The 23,875-nt window shown below is 44.5% G+C and overlaps 1 pseudogene; it reads right to left on the bottom strand.

The window, feature by feature from the left end:
- Positions 1–22,788: 22,788 nt before the first annotated feature.
- Positions 22,789–22,906, bottom strand: LOC126485260 (5S ribosomal RNA; annotated as a pseudogene).
- Between the last annotated feature and the right edge of the window lie 969 nt (positions 22,907–23,875).

The raw sequence follows: 23,875 nt of genomic DNA on the forward strand, positions 1-23,875 counted from the left end.
TTTTCATAGCCACAAACTTACTTATTAAAACCTGTAGTGTACTTTTCCTTGACGTAGAATCATGAAACTCGGCAAGAAGGAAGGTTTCACAGTACAAGTAAAGGAAAAAAATCAGAAAATTGTTAAGTTGTAATCATACGATACGAAAAAAAGTTTTTCATTTGTTATGCGACTTCAAATTTAAAACATTCTTCAAAGTCTTGATATCCCTGGGACCGATATCAGGCAAAAATTGTTTAGTTCTTCGCGTTCCGGAATTGATGAACTGCCTACATATACATAAGCAAATTCATACGGAGCTCTGAGTGCGCAAGTCCTACTCGCACCTGACCAATTTTTTGTTTTGATTTTAATTTTTCCTTTTTTTTCCTTTCTTTCGTCTGCTAGTGGCGCCTCAATCTCGGGATCCTCGAGGCAACGAATGAAATGGTTGCGCCAGTCTAGGGGCGTCTTTGGACAACAATGGAAAAAAGGGAGTGTAAGGATATCTACAACTAGTACAGATACCAGACTGCAATTACAGGAGTTGAGAGACATGAATTGGAGGCTGTAGTAGAGAAGACAGTGAGACAAGGTTGTAGCCTGTCCCCAGTGTTATTCAATCTGTGCATTGAGAAAACTGTGAAGGAGACCAGTGATACATTTGAAAAGAGAATTAAAATTCAGGGAGGAGAAACAAAAACTTTGAGGTTTACCGAAGACACTGTAATCCTGTGAGAGACGGTAAAGAAGTGGAAATCAGCTGAATGTGACGGATGCTACACTGCAAATAAATTACAACACAGATATCAACAAACGTAAAGGAAATTTAATTGAATGTAGACGAATCAAATCAAGCAAAGGTGAGGAAATTAGATTAGTAAATAGATGACGTTTCTTATTTGCTCAGCGAAATAAGTGACAATGGCTGAAGCAAAATGGATAAAAAAGTGCCAATTAGTGGTAGTAACAAAAACGTTTCCCAAAATGAGAAATTTGGTTACATTAAGAAATATTTTGTGAAAGTAGTTGTCTAGATTTCAGTCTTGTGCGGAAGTTGTAAGTGAGCGATAAGGAGCACTGACAAGAACAGAGCTGAAGCTTCTGAAATGAGCCACAGAAGGATGCTGAAGATTAGACTGGTAGATCTGCAACGAATGAGAAGCACTAAATCTAATCAGCGAACAACTGAATTCATGCCATATCTTGAGTCAATGAAGGAATACAATGAAAAGACATATCCTAAGGCATCAATGATTTGTTAAATTTTTAATGGGAAAAAGTGTGGATGGCTAAATTTGTAGAGGAAGACCAATGCTTGCATACAATAAGCAGGTTCAAATGAATTTAGACTGTAGTAGTTAGAGATAGAGACTTTGGCACAGGATAGACTTCCGAGGAAAGCTGCATCATATGGGTCTATCGACTGAAGATGACAACTACGATGACAACAGCCCCTCGAGCTTGGGTACTTTCCTTATGAAGTATACTACAACGCAACGATATTTACCGTAAGTGTAGTACAGGTGTGCTGCCGCTAACTACGAGCTGGAAGGCTTAAAGAAATTTAGGGATGAAATGTAACCACTGCACATGTTGGAAGAACTATTTGTTGACACTAAGGACAGAAGCACATTTGCAGAACATTGGTCTTCCCTGGACAGCCATCGCTTACCAGAAGAGTGGAGAGAACATGTGAAATATAAAAGGAGAGCTCATGGAACCTGTGGGGAGGTTGGCAGCCGGAAGTCAAAGAATGGAGAGGCGGGGATTGAACGCGGATGTCACAAACATTCAAGGCTCTCCTCGGAGTTAGAAGGCAGTGGGACTGCAGTTCGTTATAGTTCCTAAAAATAGTCTAACAGATGAAGAGATAATATCAGTGAAGTTCTTACGAAACGGTATCTGCTACGCAATTAGGTGCATATATTGATAAATCCGGAGGAAGATAGGTATTATTTTCTCACTTTCAGATACCGGAATAGGAGAAACCAACAGTAAATATCGTTGCTGAATACAGTATTTCGAAACCCCTAAGAAATGTCAGTGATGTAAAAGTCGTTGTGCATACGCCCGTGGACGAGGTAGAAACTGAAACAGAAAATTCAAGGTAGGTGCGTAAAATCCGAAATGTTGCGTTCTGACTTCAAATGATCCTTTACAAAACAAAATGAAGATATGTTGCTGTCCCTTAGTAGCCGTAGCACTCCAGACGTGAGTGACGTAACAGTTTGAAAGTGTGCAGCACATAGATTCTAGAAGTCAGAACTTTGTCCACCGGGGGCAGTGTTGTTACTGCCAGACAACCAAGCATAACTCTGATCCAACTCTCACAGTAGCGCTCTCCTATTTTCTAAACTCGTAACGGCGCAGATATCGATACCGCTGCGATATATCGATCTTATACTCCCACCCATCTCTGCTGGTGTCAAGAACACACGTGGCGCGGGGATGCCCCGTCAGCTAAGGTGTGGGGGCAGCTTTCGACACCTGCAGAAAAGACAGCGTGAGAGATGGGTTCATACCGTAAACATGTACGAACGGGTACGCAGCCCCCGTAGGTCCAAATGGGGCACGAAGTATTTATTTAGTGGATAATATGGTGCAGTATGAGACAGTAAATTAACTTTTTCGGCGTCCGAAAGGATTCTTAACGGGCAGTGAGTAATTCAAGAGACAATATCAGTAAGCGCGTGTGTATGTACTCTGAGTGAAGTTTAGATCGACATACGAATATTTTAGTGGACTCGAGATATAACAGAGCCTCTGTTAGTCATAAACAGTTTAACTTCAGGATTCCTTCTCATCGTAGTACACTCTAACACAAATAAGCGCATCACGAAGGAAGACTTGATGTACACTTACAGACAAACAAATTATTACAATTTCAGAGACACTGAATGATTTACTCGAGAGAAAGAGCTTAACAGATTAAGCAAGTCAATACCAAGTTCGTCCACCTCTGGCCGTTATGCAAGCAGTTACTTGGCTTAACACTGATTGATACAGTTGTTGGACATCCTCCTGAGAGATACTGTGCTAAAGTCCGTCCAATTGGTATGATAGATCCTAAAAGTCCCGAGCTGGTTGGCGGGCCATTCTCATAATGCTTCAAACGTTCTCAAGTGGGGAGCGATTTGGCGACCTTGCTGGCCAATGTACAGTTTGGCCAAGACAAGCAGTAGAAACTATCGTCGTGTGCTGAAATGCAAACACAACCATAACAGCATTACAGACTTGCATAAACAAGGCAATATAACAAAACTCAGTCCAAGAATAATTAAAATCTAAAGAATGAGAGATAAAGATCTAAATAATAAAAGGACAGTACCAATAGGAACGTAAACAAGAGAATTTTTTTAATACTCTGGCGCTTCACAGAGCTTAAATGCACAAGCACAGACAAAATTTTATAACAGAGCTCAACGCAAATGGTATCAGACAGCAGCAGCTAATTAACGCTATGTCGTAGCCACAAAATGCACAAAATAGTTGGGCTTCGTTTGTCGAATTCACAAGCAACACAGAATTTAATAATGAAATAAATCAGATTCAGAATGCCCTCCCTCCCCCCCCCCCACCCCCACCCCACCCCCCTTATTCGCCAAACAATATTATCTCTCAGATGCAAATGTATCACTAAATCCTGCAAAAACTGACGGAAATAATGTTAATCCTTTGTTCCTGAGTCCCTGTCTGTGATACACTTGAAATCAGGTTTAGCAGGATAGAGAGTATCAGGTTACAGTTGTGAAAAGGAGCCAAAATCAGTTACACAGTTGCACAAAACATACAAACTTTATTTTCCTAAAACACTTAATCACACATGAATGCTTTTAAAGCATTCAAAACAATACGGCTGAAGGCCAGAACACAAGCTTTTAAAATTGCCTTAAGGAATACACATAGCCGAAGCCTAAATTACAAAATTTTACATAAAAACTCGGCTAAAGGCCGCACACTGGACACAGAAGAACTGAGGGCCTAAGGCCTGGACAACAAGAATTTCAGATAGAGAATATAATTTTAAAAGGTTTTAAACAAGTGATTTTTCAAATTTTAATTTGAGACGGCTGAATGCCTTATCTTAAAATATTTCACATAAAGTTCAGCTGAAGGCCACATACTGAACATAGAACAACTTGAGGTTTAAGGCCTGGATAACAAGAATTTCAGATAGAGGAAAATATTTTCAAAGTTTTAAACAAGTGATTTTTCAAATTTTAATTTAAGACGGCTGAAGGCCTTATCTTAAAATATTTCACATTGCGTTAGGCAGAAGGCCACATACTGAACACAGAGCAACTCAAGGATTAAGGCCTGGATATTATAAGGATTTCCAATGTGGCAAAAATCCCTTAAAAATTAGTTTAAGCAAAAATCTTCAAAATTTTAATTTTAGATGGCTGATGGCATTATCTTAACATTAAAACAAACTAAATTAATAGACAGCTGAAGGCCTCGCACAGTACTTGAGACTAAAAGAAAATCACAATCTAAAACAACAGAACAGAGGTGCTTAGAAGTGCTCCAAGGGTCAGCTTGAGGAGTTAACTCATAGCTGAGACAGACAGCAAAGAGTAATACTAAATAGTCGGATGGCAACCTGATCCAGGGATGACTGAAGGACTGACCAGCAACCTAATCAATTGCCTTCCGCCTGACCAACAGCCCGACAACGGAAAAATCAGGGAGGACGAAGATACCATCACTATGTCTTGAATATTGGGGTCTAATTACAGTCAAGACACAATAATCACTCAAAAATATGAACAACACCAAAGGCTGTCGAACTACACTCCATGCCGGACAGCATCAACACTGCAAGGAAAAACATACTGCCTGAAAACTACGCTAACGACCAGGGCAGGTAACTGGAACATTAATGGCTACAAGGCAGAAGATACCGCTGGCGCACTTCACTAATAAGTATCAACGAAATCAATAGTTAAACACCATACAGGAAGACGGCTGCAACATTTTTCCAACTCCAACACACCATACATTGCTGCTCTTGGGAACAGCCCAGAAAGCAACAACCGGCAATGAACGAGGAGATGTCACAGCAGTTGAGGTTTCATAAAAGGTTAACTGAGCACTCAACTTCAGTGTCCAGGTTCGGTGAGCGAAGAACTTTGTAGCTCTTGCAACTAGCGCCTCACAAATCCGACCGCCAGCGGCCCCCGCCTGACCTCGCGCCACGGAGACTTCCAAGCTGCTTTGTCCCAACCGACCAACTGCACACACAGCATTAAAATAGCTGCTCAGTCAGAACCACACAAACTACACATGGTTCCACGAAAACATTTGCGCAAACAAACAATACTAAAACCAGTGACTGTGGAGCAACAAGAACAAATCGCAAGTCGACACACATGGAGGACCCAGAAGTGGTTGGCAGCCAAATACATGTCGTCCAATGAGGCCACCAACCGCACGACCAGCCAAGGTCGTCCCCACTCAATTCATGTGCGTTGGCAACGGTCAGGCGAGTCATGGCTGTCCGGACTTCACTGCTGCTCTGTCCAGACTCCCTTCAGATTGACGACGTCCCAGAGACACTGGCTCGGACCCGACCATGCAGAGGGAACACCGACCCATTGGCCACCCAACTTCTCTGCACAAGAAAGGAACCGACCAAAGTTCCGCAGGATGATCAATTGAAGGGGCCCAGAAGCGATCGGAAGACCAAATAGACGTCGCCAGATGAGATGACCGACCGAACGACCAACCAGCGGGCGTCCCCGCTCAAGTCTCCTTTCGCTGCACAGTGCATGTGTGTCCCCAGCGGTCGGGCGAGTACTGGCTGTGCAGACCTCACTGGAGCTCCATCCCGACTCGACTCTCGCCACACGATGACCAGGAAGAATACTAGCGGTCGCACCAAAGATAGTACGATAGTGCTCTAATCGATAAGCGCCGCTGCTGCCACTCATGGGCAGGCAAGCCAGCAACTTAGTGACGTCAATAAATCGAAAAGAAACGAGATAGGAGTACCGCCAAGACAAGACGTGAAGCAATAACAGTACGAACACGAGCCGTGCACAGCTCAACACTGAATTGTATCTGGACATTACGTACAATATACACAACTGGCACTTTTGCTTTAATTATATTTCAAAGGTTTTTGTCATAAGTCACATTATTTACACTACAGTCCTTTAAGGGCTATCAAACAAATAGTACACCATGATGTGCATGTAACATTAATTGTACAAAAAATAAAAATGTTTTTGATTTTTCATACTTGTGATTAAGTAGTCATACCATTATCCACTTTTGTACAAATATTACTCATGACTTCATTGTAATGGTTGTAATTATGGTTGTTTTCCATCTTAAAATTATTGTTGTGCATCATGGTTTACATCGACTGGACATTTTTGTGGTATTATCTTTGAGGCGGTGAGTACTTTGACTACGCATGCTATGTCCAAGCTACATACGTCCAGTTTCATCTTGTGTGAGCATGAGAAAGTTTGCTAGCGTGGGGAAATTGCTGTTATTCTGTGTCATTATTAGTGAGCTTGTCAGCTAATGCGATTTTATAGTTCAACATAATTGACATGTGACTTGTATTATTCAATTTTTCGCAAGTTACATTTGTATTTTCGTGTTTTATGACGTTTTATCCATTGAGGTTATGTAGTAATTTTTGGTCCTTTAACGTTGATTAAGGTACCAGATGATAGAAATTCACAGAAACCTGTTGCAAATAAATACATTGTTGTAATGCAGCCAAATGTCATGAGTTTCCTGAAACATATATCCGCTGCTGACAGTTTCCTGAAGAAAACATTTGTAACCAAAGATTATGCACTTGCACAATGCACATTCGGCTCATGAGACATAACGGCATAGAAAAATCGTCTGTACTATTTAATAATTTGATTGTCAGTTAATAAGAATCTATCAGTACACAAAGTCGGTTTCCACGGCCACCTTACATTTTGGCCTTTCAGCATTAGTAATTTATTTTTTCGAGGATATTTTGCAATGATATAGGATCTGCCAGATACATGCAAGGAAAACATAAATAGAATAAATAAAAAATCTAGGAGGGATATTATACCATTACTTCGTTAATCACAAACGAAATTATGTCACGGTATTTTTTTCTGCAGACACTGTGTTTAAAGTCTAAAGCATAAAAAACTTCATTCCATCGATCTTCAAATTATACATTATTAATAAGACGAGCCTAAGAGGCTACACATCATCTAATCATGTACTGTATCTTGTTTTGTTAAGCTGATGTTTTAGCTTAAATTGTCTCTTCCGTTGTTTCTTGTTTTTCTTTGCCTCATCGTGTTAAAAGCAACATTAAGTGTCGTGTAGCCTGCTTACGGAATAATAATTTCAGATTTAATCATCTGACAATGTTTCATTAAATAGTATCGGATGAACTACCTTATCTGAAATAATATATTTTCGGATTACATGTATTATCTTTGATTTTCAAAGCCGTCTTCAAAGGTTGGAGCCGTATAGTTCAGTGATTAAATGATTCGAGCTTCATTTGTGATCTTTCTTTAATCATTCTGTTAACAGCGAAAGAACCTATTTTCCTTAGTATCGAAGTTCGATTATGTAGATTCCTACATTTTTTCAGTGTAAGAATTTGATTCAACTTTCACGGTCGAGAGTCAATGAACAATGGCGGCAGACGATCAAAAAAGCATTGGTCTGAGACAATATTTTTTTAGTAATGGAATTATCACTGATAACATTTATGGTTGTTTATAAACGGTATTAAAGTAGTTAATAGACAGTCCCATCACTGTTAGAATGTGCCTTCTTGATACGACTAAATATACCAGGAAACTCTGAATCATCGGCATTTTTCAATGTCGTTTCGCAGGAGGATTGTTCCTTTTTAGAACTTTCTCAATGTAGATGGCACATTCCAATATGCAATTGTGACCGTGATGGAAATGAAATGGAATTGCGAGGCATGTGCCCAGGCGAGTAGAGAGTAAATGGGTAAAAAAAATCATCGAGATCTACAAACACACTGAAATCTTACAAATATAGTAGCATCGATGTTTACGACAAACTATCGAATTTATAAGTTGGCAGAAATATTAGGCTCCTTGTTACCACTGTGAATAATTTTTTCGTCATTTAAGTGAATCATTTCGTTAACATTCCTCTTAATGACACCAGGGCAACACTTTTGCGACAGTATTTTTGAACGAATTAAGGCAGGAACATTGGCTTCTGTTGTAGCTAAGCGTGGAGTAATGTCATTTATTGTTCACACTTTCGAGATGTTGGGTGTCGTGTGACCGTATTGTTCGAAATGTCTTTTTTGACTGCTAAATATTATTTAAGTATATTATCCGTTTATGATTTGTAAGACTACATGTGATCCATGTAATTTTTGCATTATCACGGTTTTCAAGATGCTTTGTTCTGTCAGTTCCAGAATAATTTTAAAGTGTTCGTTTGTTAGTTTGGAAAATAATTATTACGAATAACAACCACTTCGAACTCCCTTTCATTTCAACGTGGCTTGTGTTAACATTGAAGATTTTCACGAATTGATATGTCAGTGCAGGAATATCGTATTCGCCGACAAGCGATCCAGCAGTTATTGATACTTTGTTTTTTGTTATTTACCTTTTTGGGAAGCGCACTACAGAAATGGAGGAGAGTTCCGTCTAATGTTAAATGTGGAATGAGAAGTAAGAATCAGTTTACACTTGGCTATTACTGGAACTTCCAGGACGAAATAAAAAAAAAAGCATTACAGTCTGAAGACAAAAATTTGCTGTATTCATTAGTTAATAACTATGATATTAAATTTTTTATACGAGCGTCGTTGCATAAATTACTTTCTTTACAGCCGTTAAAACCTGTAGAGAACCGTCCTTTTAAATGCTACAAATTTATATTTCTTCTCCAAGTTTGCCAAGTTTCAAACAATTCCAGCAGATGGCAGAGCCATAGCCAACCATCAAATGGCGTCTATGCCACACATTCGTGACAAGAAACGTGCTGTAATCGAATTCTTGGTTGCGGAAAAGAAACCGTCTTGAACATCCTTATACGTTTGTGTGCAGTATAGAGTAAGGATGCATTTTATGTGAGTACGTTGGGCAATGGGTAAGGAAACTTAAAGCGTTAGGAGCGCCCTGACCCGCCAAATTCGGAGCGCCCTGGAACAACCACTGCACATACCTCGCTGAATCGCGTGTATGCCATTACTGGTGCAGACCGGTGTATCATAGCTCGACATTTGGCTCTACAAGTATCTGTGGGCATTGGAAGTGCGTATGCAGCGATTGACACTCTCGGACATTCAAAGGCGTGCTCTCGATGTGTTCCGTGAATGCTGACAACAGACCACAAAATTCAAAGAAAAGCCATCTCAACCGAATTGTAGCAGTTTGATGCCAATGGTAAGGTCTTTGCATGACATATCTTTACAGGTGACGGTATCTGGGTACATCACTTTGTGCCGGAAGGAGTCACCAAAAAGCAGTAGTTCAAGGCAGCTCCCTCTGCTACTTCCTGCCGCGCCCAGCGAGCTTCTAATTATCTGCAGAAAGTGTGACGTATGGCGCTGCTCTTATCAGTACATGCAGGCAGCTACGGCTTGTTTGGAGGATTTCTAGTTCATTTATACTATGAAGCTGCTGCATTTACTTTAACACGAGGCAACTGCATGTTTTACACAGCCATGCAGCGTTCTTATTGATTACTAACATTATGATCATATTTTTAATTATTTCTGCAGGAGTTCCGACTCCTGGGGAGGTGGGTGGGTTTATTTTCTTATCTATTACATTCTGCCAGACATTGATCTTGCCAAAAGCCGAGAAGCGATTCTTCTTGGTGTTTCAGCTCTCTGGGGCACTCTGGGATGCTCTCTGGTGCACTCTGGGATGCTGTCTGGGGCACTCTGGGATGTTCTCTGGGACACTGCACGTACTTTATTGATCAGTTGAAAGATGCTGTCTCAACTTCATTTTTTTTAGTTCATTTATTTATATTATTATGTTTTAAATCACACTCATTCTTTTTATCTCGTGAGATTTTTTTTTATTTCATTTAGTTCAGTTAACATTTCTATTTAACGATGTCTATCAGATTCTGATCCTTTTGTTCTATCTCGTGAGATTTTTTTTTTAATTTAAAACACTAATCAGCCCTCTGCTGAAGAGGCCACGATGACGACAGTCGTTTGGGGGTAGTGATAGTGTCGTTCTCATGTATGTACTGCCTAAAGAGTTAACCATTAATTCGGAGGCATATGTAAAGAATCTGAGCCGACTCAAGAATCGTTTCTGACATGCTCGATCTGACAAGAATCCAAAAGAAATCTTGCTCCAACATGACAGTCCACCCCCCTCCCCTTCCCACTTCCCCCCTCCCCACCACACGCAAGTGTCAGAACCGGGGAACACATTGCTAAATAGAGGTGGTCGTCATTGCCTCATCCACCCATGGCACAGACCTGGGCCACTTAAAGGATTCTTTACAAGGGACACACTTTGAAGATGATGAGCGTAATTCAAGCACAGGGCAAGTGCTTTTACTAATAGGGATTACAGTCATTGATGTGTTATTCCTTTCGACACATCGAAATTAAACACACAACCAGTTTTTAGTTGCCGTACACTTCTTTATTACAAACACATGCTGTTAATGAAACCAACAATAACACCGATTATAATAAAAGGCACCTACCCTACAGAACCACCAGCAGTACTCAGAACATTAATGCATTTAAGTGCGGTAGACACAGATTCTTCAAAATTTAATCAATCAATTTTCACTAATTAAAACAATGTTCATAAAACCACCATTAATCATATTTAACTGACATAACTGAATGCTTCATGACTGGCTTTCACATAACTCATATCCAATTCTAGAACTGCTTCCAACAACAAAGACATCATCCATGGACTGATCTTACGCAATTGTAACAAATTAAACGTATTATCAGATTAATACCCTCAACTAAGCTTCTCTTTAGTATTACTCACAGGTACGAGGTTCACATACATTTCATGGCCAGAATATAATAATAGCATATTAAATAGTCGTAAAATGGAGCCGTTTCAGTTTTACGTTGAAAATTAGTGATGGACACGAGCAGACCGAAAGGTACTGTCACATACAGGAGATTCACGGACCAGAAGGTAAAGTGGAACTATACTCAACTTTGAGCTACAATTAAGCTTCCAGCAAAGCACAACGCTCCACCGGAAAGATGGAATTGCAGGTCATTAACAACGTAAGCATAGACACCGATCCCAGTCCTTAAATTTCCCTCTTCCACCTTGATACCCCAATCGGAGTTTGCTCGCGTCGACCACTGCCAATTATCTGGAACATAAACACATCAGCGGCAGACAACATTCTGGCGCATCAGATATACATATCTGCCCAACCGGTTATAAATGAACCTTTAATTATACACGGCACAAACGAAACCAAGCAGAACTAACCTACATTACCACTTGCCCACTAACGGCTCTTAAAATTTGATTAGCCAATTCTCTAGGCAAACAAATAAAATAATAACATAAAAAGGAAATAGGAAAATTATTTCGGCCCGTTCTTGAACGTCAGGCACAGACTTACGTACTACTTGGCATGACCTCTTGCTACGCATCAAGCACAGCTTCCTGTACACTACTGGCCATTAAAATTGCTACATCAAGAAGAAATGCAGATGATAAACGGGTATTCATTGGACGACTATGTTATACTGGAACTGACATGTGATTACATTTTCACGCAATTTGGATGCGTTAGATCGTGAGAAATTAGTACCCAGAACAACCACCTCTGGCCGTAATAACGGCCTTGATACGCCTAGGCATTGAGTCAAACAGAGTTTGGATGGCGTGTACAGGTACAGCTGCCCATGCAGCTTCAACACGATACCACAGTTCATCAAGAATAGTGACTGGCGTATTGTGACGAGCCAATTGCTCGGCCACCATTGACCAGACGTTTTCAATTGGTGAGAGATCTGGAGAATGTGCTGGCCAGGGGAGGAGTCGAACATTTTCTGTATCCAGAAAGGCCAGTACATGCGGTCGTGCATTATCCTGCTGAAATGTAGGGTTTCGCAGGAATCGAATGAAGGGTAGAGCCACGGGTCGTAACACATCTGAAATGTAACGTCCACTGTTCAAGGTGCCGTCAATGCGAACAAGAAGTTACCGAGGCGTGTAACCAATGGCACCCCAAACCATCACGCCGGGTGATACGCCAGTATGGCGATGACGATTACACGCTTCCAATGTGCGCTCACCGCGATGTCGCCAAACACGGATGCAACCATCATGATGCTGTAAACAGAACCTAGATTCACCCGAAAAAATTACGTTTTGCCATTCTTGCACCCAGGTTCGTCGTTGTGTACACCGTCGCAGGCCCTCCTGTCTGTGATGCAGCGTCAAGGGTAATCGCAGTCATGGTCTCCGAGCTGATAGTCCATGCTGCTGCAAACGTCGTCGAACTGTTCGTGTAGATGGTTGTTGTCTTGCAAACGCCCCCATCTGTTGACTCATGGATCGAGACGGCTGCACGATCCGTTACAGCCATGCGGATAAGATGCCTGTCATCTCGACTGCTAGTGATACGAGGCCGTTGGTATCCAGCACGGCGTTCCGTATTACCGTCCTGAACCCACCAATTCCATATTCTGCTAACAGTCATTGGATCTCGACCAACGCGAGCAGCAATGTCGTGATACGATAAACCGCAATCGCGATAAGCTACAATCCGACCTTTATCAAAGTCCGAAACGTGATGGTACGCATTTTTCCTCCTTACACGAGGCATGACAACAACGTTTCACCAGGCAACGCCGGTCAGCTGCTGTTTTTGTATGAGAAATCGGTTGGAAACTGTCCTCATGTCAGCACGTTGTAGGTGTCGCCACCGGGCCAACCTTGTGTGAATGCTGTGAAAAGCTAATCATTTGCAGATCACACCATCTTCTTCCTGTCGGTTAAATTTCGCGTCTGTAGCACGTCATCTTCGTGGTGTAGCAATTTTAATGGTCAGTAGTCTGTATTTGTGCCTTAAATACCATCACCATGTCAGGCGGCCAGACCAAATATACACTCCTGGAAATTGAAATAAGAACACCGTGAATTCATTGTCCCAGGAAGGGGAAACTTTATTGACACATTCCTAGGGTCAGATACATCACATGATCACACTGACAGAACCACAGGCACATAGACACAGGCAACAGAGCATGCACAATGTCGGCACTAGTACAGCGTATATCCACCTTTCGCAGCAATGCAGGCTGCTATTCTCCCATGGAGACGATCGTAGAGATGCTGGATGTAGTCCTGTGGAACGGCTTGCCATGCCATTTCCACCTGGCGCCTCAGTTGGACCAGCGTTCGTGCTGGACGTGCAGACCGCGCGAGACGACGCTTCATCCAGTCCCAAACATGCTCAATGGGGGACAGATCCGGAGATCTTGCTGGCCAGGGTAGTTGACTTACACCTTCTAGAGCACGTTGGGTGGCACGGGATACATGCGGACGTGCATTGTCCTGTTGGAACAGCAACTTCCCTTGCCGGTCTAGGAATGGTAGAACGATGGGTTCGATGACGGTTTGGATGTACCGTGCACTATTCAGTGTCCCCTCGACGATCACCAGTGGTGTACGGCCAGTGTAGGAGATCGCTCCCCACACCATGATGCCGGGTGTTGGCCCTGTGTGCCTCGGTCGTATGCAGTCCTGATTGTGGCGCTCACCTGCACGGCGCCAAACACGCATACGACCATCATTGGCACCAAGGCAGAAGCGACTCTCATCGCTGAAGACGACACGTCTCCATTCGTCCCTCCATTCACGCCTGTCGCGACACCACTGGAGGCGGGCTGCACGATGTTGGGGCGTGAGCGGAAGACGGCCTAACGGTGTGCGGGACCGTAGCCCAGCTTCATGGAGACGGTTGCGAATGGTCCTCGCCGATACCCCAGGAGCAACAGTGTCCCTAATTTGCTGGGAAGTGGCGGTGCGGTCCCCTACGGCACTGCGTAGGATCCTACGGTCTTGGCGTGCATCCGTGCGTCGCTGCGGTCCGGTCCCTGGTCGACGGGCACGTGCACCTTCCGCCGACCACTGGCGACAACATCGATGTACTGTGGAGACCTCACGCCCCACGTGTTGAACAATTCGGCGGTACGTCCACCCGGCCTCCCGCATGCCCACTATACGCCCTCGCTCAAAGTCCGTCAACTGCACATACGGTTCACATCCACGCTGTCGCGGCATTCTACCAGTGTTAAAGACTGCGATGGAGCTCCGTATGCCACGGCAAACTGGCTGACACTGACGGCGGCGGTGCACAAATGCTGCGCAGCTAGCGCCATTCGACGGCCAACACCGCGGTTCCTGGTGTGTCCGCTGTGCCGTGCGTGTGATCATTGCTTGTACAGCCCTCTCGCAGTGTCCGGAGCAAGTGTGGTGGGTCTGACACACCGGTGTCAGTGTGTTCTTTTTTCCATTTCCAGGAGTGTAGTAACAAGTAACTGAAACAATCAAGATAGTTTTCAGTGCACTCGGGTACTCAGTTAACGTGAACAGACCCCACTAAGTAACAATTCGACGACTCCAGTTGATTCACTTTGAGTAACACGTAACAGAGGCGAAGAAAATCTATCCTTCAAATCTCAAGGAAATCCCAATCACCATCGGCAGCGGATCTGCATTCAAACGGCTAAACACGCCGCAGCAGCTGGCCACGCTCCTCCGTCCTACCGACTCGGCCACTCGCCAGCGCCATGCGTCACTGTGGCTCACCCAGCTGATACCCGAACGCAAGCCCTTTTAGAGCGCGCGCACCGCAGTTAAACAGCAGTCCGCCAAAGATGCGAAGGAGACAGGCAGGCATCGAAAATCGACTCACAACGTTCGGGATAGCAATCGATGGAGACTGGCGCCAGCAGCGCACCAGCTCATTCACTTACACTTCGCTGGCGTAAGTCTAGAGGGCCTGGTGGAGACTATGTAGAAACATGGTACATGTAAAAGAAATACTGACTGATATTGTCACAAAATTCTAACTCTTAAGAATACATATGATCTAAGCAAACAAATTGTTGGGCATTACTGAATGAACAACCCTCTTACGTTGACTTCACATCATTCTACAAATTCATCATTTAACTTCATTGTTTTAGGGTCGATTGTTACTGGTCGTATACGAGGTGTCAGAAAAGCAATGAGAGGACAACACTGCAGGCGATAGGACAACACTGCATGCGATCTGGCAACTTTTTGTTGGTCTAATTGTGTAGAGTGGTGTGTTCATCCCTTCCAGGTGCTCAGTCCGAATTTCAGCTCAGTACAGCCATCACGTAATTTTTGAGAGCGTTATCAGTGTAGCTGTGTTTTTCTTGTGTGTTAAGAAACTGGAACAGCGGAAATTTAGAGCAACGTTATGCCATCGGGTTTTGGTGCTGAACGTGGGGAATCCGCAAGTCGACTTTTGAAAAGTTGGAACAGACCCGTGGGGAACTTTCCTCATCAAGAGCACGTTTTTCGCTGGCACAAATCATTTTTGGAAGGCCTAGAACACGTTAAAGACGGGCCTCGCTCAAGGAGACATTCAGCTTCAAAAACCGACGGAGACGTCGGACGTGTGAGCGCTGTTGTGAGATCAGATCGACGTTTAACAATGAGGACGAAGAGTGACGTGTTAAATACTTCATCGTACAGCAAATTCTGATCAAAGTTTTGCACATGGGTGTAGTTTGTGCCAAAATGGCGCCGAAGAACCACACAACTGTGCAGGAGGACAGTCGAAGAAACGTGTGCATTGTTCTTCTTGAGTGGATTGTCAATAACCACGAATGGTTCAGTCGTGTGATCACAGGTATTTTCTGCCATTTTATCTGAGCACCACGACTATGTAGCTGGTTTTACGGATGGGTCGAAACAAGGGGATTCTGTTGGTTGCTCAGTTGTTTTTCCATATCGTGTCCTCAAGGTCCGACTGCCTCAGACTTTTACTGTCTTTGATGCAGAATTGTTTGCGATCTTGCGGGCACTGGAGCACATGAGACATTCTTCTTCTCCTAAATTTCTTGTCTGTTCCGATTCACTCAGTGCCCTTCACTCATTGCAACGTTTGTATGCGGCAGACAAAATTGTCCAGACCATCCAGGATGCCCTCCTCCGACTACAGCGACTGGGGAAGGTTGTAGCTTTCTGCTGGGTTCCGGGGCATGTCGGCATCGCTGGGAATGAAAGGGCAGATCTCGCAGCCAAGGAGGCGTGTCTCGCCCCACAAGTATCTCAGTGTGCTATCCCCCTGCACGCACTCACCTCGCTGTTGAGCTCACGGGTCATGCGTCGGTGGGAGGATGAGTGGCTGGAAGTGACTGACAATAAGCTCCGTATGGTCAAGCCCACAACGCGTGTGTGGTGTACTTCCTTTCAGCCCCATCGACGGGACGAGGTTCTCCTCATTCGGCTTCGAATAGGCCACAGCCCTATGACGCACGGCTTCCTCCTCCGGAGAGAGGACCCTCCAATTTGTGGTGCTTGCGGCGTCCAGGTCACTGTGCGTCACATTTTATTGGATTGCGTTTTATTTTCTGACCAGCGGGTCGCGGCTGACTTGCCAGCGGACCTGCCATCTCTTTTAGGCAACACTCGGACGAATGTGGTTAAAGTTTTAAAGTTCTGTGCCCTGTCAAATGTTTTTACAAAGATTTTAGGGAGAGGATTTTAATTTGCTCACTGTGTGACAAGCTCGCCCATATTTTATGTAAGCGGCCAGCCAATAACAATTTCCTGTGGCTTTCTTGTTGCTCTGTTTCCCCTTTCCGTAGGTTTTACTTTCTTAGGTAGCATTTTCCTTCCTTTCCTGCTTTGCTTGAGTGTGTGCTTTAGTTTTCTTAGGTCTGTCCACATTCGTTCCTTTTAATGGGTGTCAGGGCGCTGATGACCTCGATGTTGAGCGCCCACAAGCCCCAACACACCACCACCACCACCACCACAGGTGATGGATCGTGGACTCTTGAGTACGACCCTGAGACACAGCGACAAAGTGAGGAGTGACACACTGAGACATCTCCTCGATCGAAAAGAAGCTCGAATGAGCAAATCAAAGATCAGAACAATGCAGATTAGATTTTTTTTGACAGTAAGGGTATCATGCACAAGGAATTTTTTCTCCTGGACAAACCGTCAGTCAAATGTTTTACAGAAATGTCCTTGGAAGGTTCAGGAAAAGGGTGAGTGGAGTGAGACCAGACATTACAGACAAGTGGATCCTGCCTCACGACAACACTCAGTGTCAAACAGCCACTTCCATCACAACAGTTGTGACCACAAAAGGCGTTCCTGTTGTTTCGCAGCCTCCCAGTTCACCCAATCTGAATCCTAGTGACTCTTCTCTTTTACAGAAACTGAAAAACGTCTTAAAAGGGCGTCGTTGTGGCATTCTTTCTGGTTGTTCCAGCATAAGTTCTCTTGGTGAGCAGTTTGTGGAAGTATGAGGTAGATCACTCTTTATTTCTTCAAACCGACCTAAATACTAAAAATCATTTGTGGTGACAGCAAGCTATGATAAAGCGATGTAATCCCCTAAATATCCTTCCTGTGGGGTTTGGTTCAGGATGATATTTAGATATTAATATTTTCTAAATCTGTTTTGGTAGCAGAACGTCCTTTCACTTATTACTAGTGAAAACACTGCCATTGTCTGAAATAATTGATTCGGGATGACCAGATTTAGGTATATAACCATTTTTAATCTTTTCTATGAGTAATTCACTGCTAACAACCACTGTACATAGAAAAGATACATACAAAAGTTCTACAATCTTCACTATTCCCCTGGTTCTAGAGGGTGGGGCACAGATATTAACATCTACTATATGGGTAGGATACAAATTAGGTCACTCTTCCTGCATGTAATTGAAGATTTTGCCCTATGCCAGAGAAGACAGGTTTTCAGTAACTACTACGCGTTGTGTCTCAAATTATTGAAACAGCAGTATTCGCCAATTTTTTTAGCACATCTAACTACTCCAAAGCGATCCCACAGATAGTGTCTATACCATATCGGTCTACCTTCTGTCTCATCAGGTATAAAGGCACATCAAGCACCATATTCATGGTGTCACCGCCAGACACCACACTTGCTAGGTGGTAGCCTTTAAATCGGCCGCGGTCCGTTAGTATACGTCGGACCCACGTGTCGCCACTATCAGTGAATTGCAGACCGAGCGCCGTCACCCGGCAGGTCGAATCTAGAGAGACCCCTTAGCACTCGCCCCAGTTGTACAGCCGACTTTGCTAGCGATGGTTCACTGTCTACATACGCTCTCATTTGCAGAGACTACAGTTTAGCATAGCCTTCAGCTACGTCTTTTGCTACGACCTAGCAAGGCGCCATATTCAGTTACTATGAATGTATTCTGAACAGATAATATTGTGAATCATGTACTGTCAAGAGCGATGTTCATCATTAATGGATTAAAGTTAAGTATCAAACTAATTACGTCCGCTTTCTGAATTCTCATTCCTTGTCGTGTTCCATCCTGCGTGAGCTAAAACGCGTGCACTTCGGCCTCCACTCGTAACACGGTGTTGGCTCTTCAGCTAACACAAAATCTTCCATGAAGTAACACTTAATTATAGATTTTAGGATGACAGATCTTAAGCTTACAGGGGAATTATTTTGCAGTTGCTCTTTTACTTTCAGCCAGTTGACATCTGTCTCTTGCATCTGAGCCATATTTTTGAATATGCTACTAAGATAGGGAACAGTGATTCCGCCGGTGTATAGCTGCCAAAGGGAACTGCACTAAAGGCGACAATAAACAAAAAATTTGCTAGATACAAAATCAGTCTGATTGCTTTTCTCACGCACATCATGTGTTTAGACGTCACCGATGCGATCGAAATCGGCATCGATGATTTGCCAACGTCGCACATCCCCGGTACTGGGTACCATTTGCACAGCGTGGTGCCGCAGCTGGCCAACCGCGGCAACAGGTGCCGGCAGTGGGGTTGGCGGTGTCGGGTGTCGAGTGGTGGTGAGGCGAGGTGAGGTGAGTTGGGTCGGGCTGCCCTCTGCTGTACCGGGCAGTAACCGGAGCTGGGAGCGCGGTCACCCGACACGGCCGCCGCGGCCGCGCCAGTGCAGGGCGTTTTCGCGACCGGCTCGGGTTCTCCACAAATCCCCGGCCGCCCGCCTGTAACCCGGCACCCAGCCGTCTGCAACGCTGGCCGCGCTCCGCTGATGGTCGCGCGCCGAACTGACACGCGCTGCGCTGCTCTGCGGCTGCCATTCTCTCTGGAGGCCGCAGGGGGGCTCAGCTCTGCCCGGCTGGCGTCCGCGTGTTGTTGATGGCCACGGCTACTGTTGGGCTGGTTGTTTCGGAGAGTAAAGGGACCAAGCTACAGAATCTTCAGTCCCTTTTTTCCCGTGCAAACATGTCTCGGGTTAAAACAATTCCCAAAAAGGGTCGGGAAAAGCAAAAAGACGTAAAACTAACTGGGAACCACACTCAAAAAAACAAACGAAGGAAGCTAACCCAAAGGAGAAATCAGACACTAAAAGTGCAAGTAGGCTGTTTAGGTTCTTATATTGGTAACGCCACCGCCACGTAGCGCTCTGTATGAACATCACTGGCTGTGCGGTGTGCAGTCTGTGGCTGGGTGGCACTGTTGGAATTTGCTATTGCAGTGTTGGGCAGTTGGCTGTTAACAGCGCATAGCGTTGCACAGTTGGAGGTGAGCCGCCAGCAGTGGTGGATGTGGGGAGAGAAATGGCGGAGTTTTGAGAGCGGATGATCTGGATGTGTGTCCATCAGAGACAGTAAATTTGTAAGACTGGATGCCATGAACTGCTATATATATTATGACTTTTGAACACTATTAAGGTAAATACATTGTTTGTTCTCTATCAGAATCTTTCATTTCCTAACTATCCCTATCAGTAGTTAGTGCCTTCAGTAGTTTGAATCTTTTATTTAGCTGGCAGTAGTGGCGCTCGCTGTATTGCAGTAGTTCGAGCAACGAAGATTTTTGTGATGTAAGTGATTTGTGAAAGGTATAGGTTAATGTTAGTCAGTTAGTCAGGGCCATTCTTTTGTAGGGATTATTGAAAGTCAGATTGCGTTGCGCTAAAAAAAAAAAAAAAAAAAAAAATATTGTGTCAGTTTAAGCACACAATTTTTTTAAAGAGGAATATAGCAGATGGCCTAGATTGCCTGATCGCAGGAATAAAAGAGGATGAGCAAGCCACTCTACACTAAAATCTCCAGCCTAAAAGACAGGGCTAGAGGACCACAGAGAGGGAAAAGACGAACACCAAGGCGAGCAAACAGCAAACAAATAGTGAGGAAGAGTTAAAATTGACGGAGGGTGGGGGCCTGGGAGACAAGGCCAGATGCCCAGCCTTAGGTTATATGATAAAAATCCCCTTCACGAATAAATCATAAAACGATATCAGCCGTTGAGGCGTTGTCACCAAACACTGTTTGCAGTGTGGCGGGAAGGTTAAAAGTACGCCGCAGAGCGGGGAAATTGGGCAGTACAATAAGATGTAAGACGACAGTCAAGTAAGAACCGCAGCGATGGAGGAGGTGACCGTGAGTCAGCCAAGTATGGTCGATGCGGAGCTGGCAGAGGACAACGGTCTTATGACTCCCACGGACAACAGGCAAACTACACAGGGTGATCATACGATTTACAATTGATCACAAAAATGTTTATAAGCAACAGTGCTAGATACAGCTGTGCTGTTTGTTGCATATACTAGCTTTGCTAATAAAGTTTTTCATGGATACACTTTGTAGTGGTAGTATATGTAGCTATAAAGCATAGCAACCAGTCTCACTTTCCTTTTACTAGACCGAAGAAAGATGTGCGTGTGGGAAACATGACTGTAATTAGTAGTAGGGTAAAGAGAATCTACTGTGCCTAGGTTTGTTGGAATTTATGTGCAGATATGAGGCAGAAAAATGCAGGCACGGCGCAGAAAGCGACGACGGATGCATAATTTGGACTGACCAGCCAGGGATCGCTTGTTCTTTGCAGTTCTGCTTTGAGGGTGCAGCAGACTCCAAAGAAGAAAATAGCCGGATGACAATGATCAGCCAGCCGCTGTGGCCGTGCGGTTCTAAGCGCTTCAGTTTGGAACCGCGAGACCGCTACGGTCGCAGGTTCGAATCCTGCCTCGGCCATGGATGTGTGTGATGTCCTTAGGTTAGTTAGGTTTAAGTAGTTCTAAGTTCTAGGGGACTGATGACCTCAGAAGTTAAGTCCCATAGTGCTCAGAGCCATTTTTGACAATGATCAAGCTCGAAACAAAAATAAATGTTGTTTTATAGAATACATGCCAGGCTATCTATAGTTAAGTACTAACTTACAGTTTTGCTGAAGCGTTGAAGCATCGTGTATGAATATGTCTGAAAAACTTTGTTAATTAGGCCGGCCGCTGTGGCCGAGCGGTTCTAGGCGCTCCAGTCCGGAACCGCGCTGCTGCTACGGTCGCAGGTTCGAATCCTGCCTCGGGCATGGATGTGTGTGATGTCCTTAGGTTAGTTTTGTTTAAGTAGTTCTAGGTCTAGGGGACTGATGAACTGAGATGTTAGGTGCCATAGTGCTTAGGGCCATTTGTTAATTAGCAGTGGTTGTGACTTGATAACTTATTTGAATATAGAAGAATTATGGGAACAGTGTTTTGTGATTTCGCAATTAGTTACTTAAAAGTGGAAGCTCTCTTATAAGCCTCGCCCCTCTGCAATCGGAAACGAAGTCAGCGGTCAAATGCGTGACACTGCTTAGCAGGACCAGAACATCAAGAGAAAACAAGACGGCGACCGGGAAATTTGGGAAGGAAGGTAACTTATTACATGGGAACCCGTAAAGACTTAACTTCTGCGTATCTATCATTTAAAGTCAATCCACAACAAGAAAAACATCTCAACTGCCGCATGTGTACGTGGTCTTTTTTTTTAAATGGTAGCTTCGCTCATGAAGTCTTTACACGAGGGCTATCGTTTATTAAGGTCTGATCGGTCGCTAAATGGAAACCACACTGAAAATCACTTGAAAGTTTGCACAGATGTTCTGGGCAGCGTCTCTAGTATGCCCGACAATTGTACCTCACCGCTCTTTTCAGTTCTGAGCGCACAGTGAGCACGTAAAGGTTCATAGCAAATAGTGTCTCCCGCCAAGTGTGAGTGCCTGACGACGCATCTCGCACGGTTTCATGCATCCCACTTAACGCAACTGTCATGTATTTCCTTCTTTATGACATTTCTCGGCCGCCCACTGCAGGGGCAATGAAGACGCTCCTGCAGCGTTTTTCGATGCCAAGTGTTTGATTACCCACCGTACAGCCTGGACTTGGCTTTCTCCGGGTTTCATCTCTGCTCACATGAGCCACTGACTGAAGACGACATTTTGGTACAGGCAACGAATTGAAAACCAGCGTAGGAATTGCCAAAAAGCGCAGGAGGCTGCCTACTGTGATGAAGGTATTGGAAAATTAGTACAACTCCAAGACATACGCTATGTGCTCAAAAGTATCCGGACACATGGTTGAAAATGACTCACAAGTTCGTGGCGCCCTCCATCGGTAATGCACTCCGTCATCAGGCCACAAGTGGCCCATCGGGACCATCCGACCGCCGTGTCATCCTCAGTTGAGGATGCGGATAGGAGGGGCGTGTGGTCAGCACACCGCTCTCTCGGTCGTTACGATGGTTTTCTTTGACCGGAGCCGCTACTATTCGGTCGAGTAGCTCCTTAATTGTCATCACGAGGCTGAGTGCACCCCGAAAAATGGCAACAGCACATGGCGGCCCAGATGGTCACCCATCCAAGTGCCGGCCACGCCCGACAGCGCTTAACTTCGGTGATCTGACAGGAACCGGTGTATCCACTGCGGAAAGGCCGTTGCCTCCATCGGTAATGCTGGGTTTCAACATGGTGTTGGCCCACCCTTAGCCTTGATGACAGCTACCATTCTCGCAGGCATACGTTCAATTAGGTGCTGGAAGGTTTCTTGGAAAATGGCAGCCCATTCTTCTCGGAGTGCTGCACTGAGGAGAGATATGGATGTTCGTCCGCGAGGCCTGGCACGTAGTCGTCGTTCCAAAATATCCCAAAGTTGTTGTGTAGGATTCAGGTCAAGACTATGCAGGCCAGTCCATTACAGGGTTGTTATTGTCATGTAAGCACTCCGCCACAGGCCGTGCATTGTGAACAGGTGCTCTATGGTGTTGAAAGATGCAGTCGGCACCCGGAATTGCTCTTCAACAGTGGGAAGCAAGAAGGTGCTTAAAACATCAATGTAGGCCTGTGCTGTGGTAGTTCCACGCAAATCAACAAAGGGTGCAAACCCCCTCCAAGAAAAACATGACCACACCATAACACCACCGCCTCCGAATTTTATTGTTGGCACTACACACGCAGGCAGATGACGTTCACCGGGAATTAGCCATACCAACACCGTGTCATCGGATCGCCACATTGTGTACCGTGATTCGTCACTCCACACAACGTTTTTCCACTGTTCAATCGTCCAGTGTTTACGCTCCTTACACCAAGCGAAGCATCGTTTGGCATTTACCGGCGTGATGTGTGGCTTATGAGCAGCCGCTCGACCATGAAATCCGAGTTTTTCTCACCTCCCGCCTAACTGTCAAAGTACTTTCAGTGGATCTTGATGCAGTTCGCAATTTCCGTGTGATGGTCTGGATAGACGTCTGCCCATTACACATTACGACCCTCTTCAACTGTCGGCAGTCTTTGTCAGTCGACAGACGAGGTCGGGCTTTTGTGCTGTACGTGTCCCTTCACGTTTCCACTTCACTATAACATCGGAAACAGTGGACCTAAGGATGTTTAGGAGTGTGGAAATATCGCAG

Source organism: Schistocerca serialis, chromosome 6 (genome assembly GCF_023864345.2).
Source record: "Schistocerca serialis cubense isolate TAMUIC-IGC-003099 chromosome 6, iqSchSeri2.2, whole genome shotgun sequence".
Lineage (NCBI taxonomy): Eukaryota > Metazoa > Arthropoda > Insecta > Orthoptera > Acrididae > Schistocerca > Schistocerca serialis.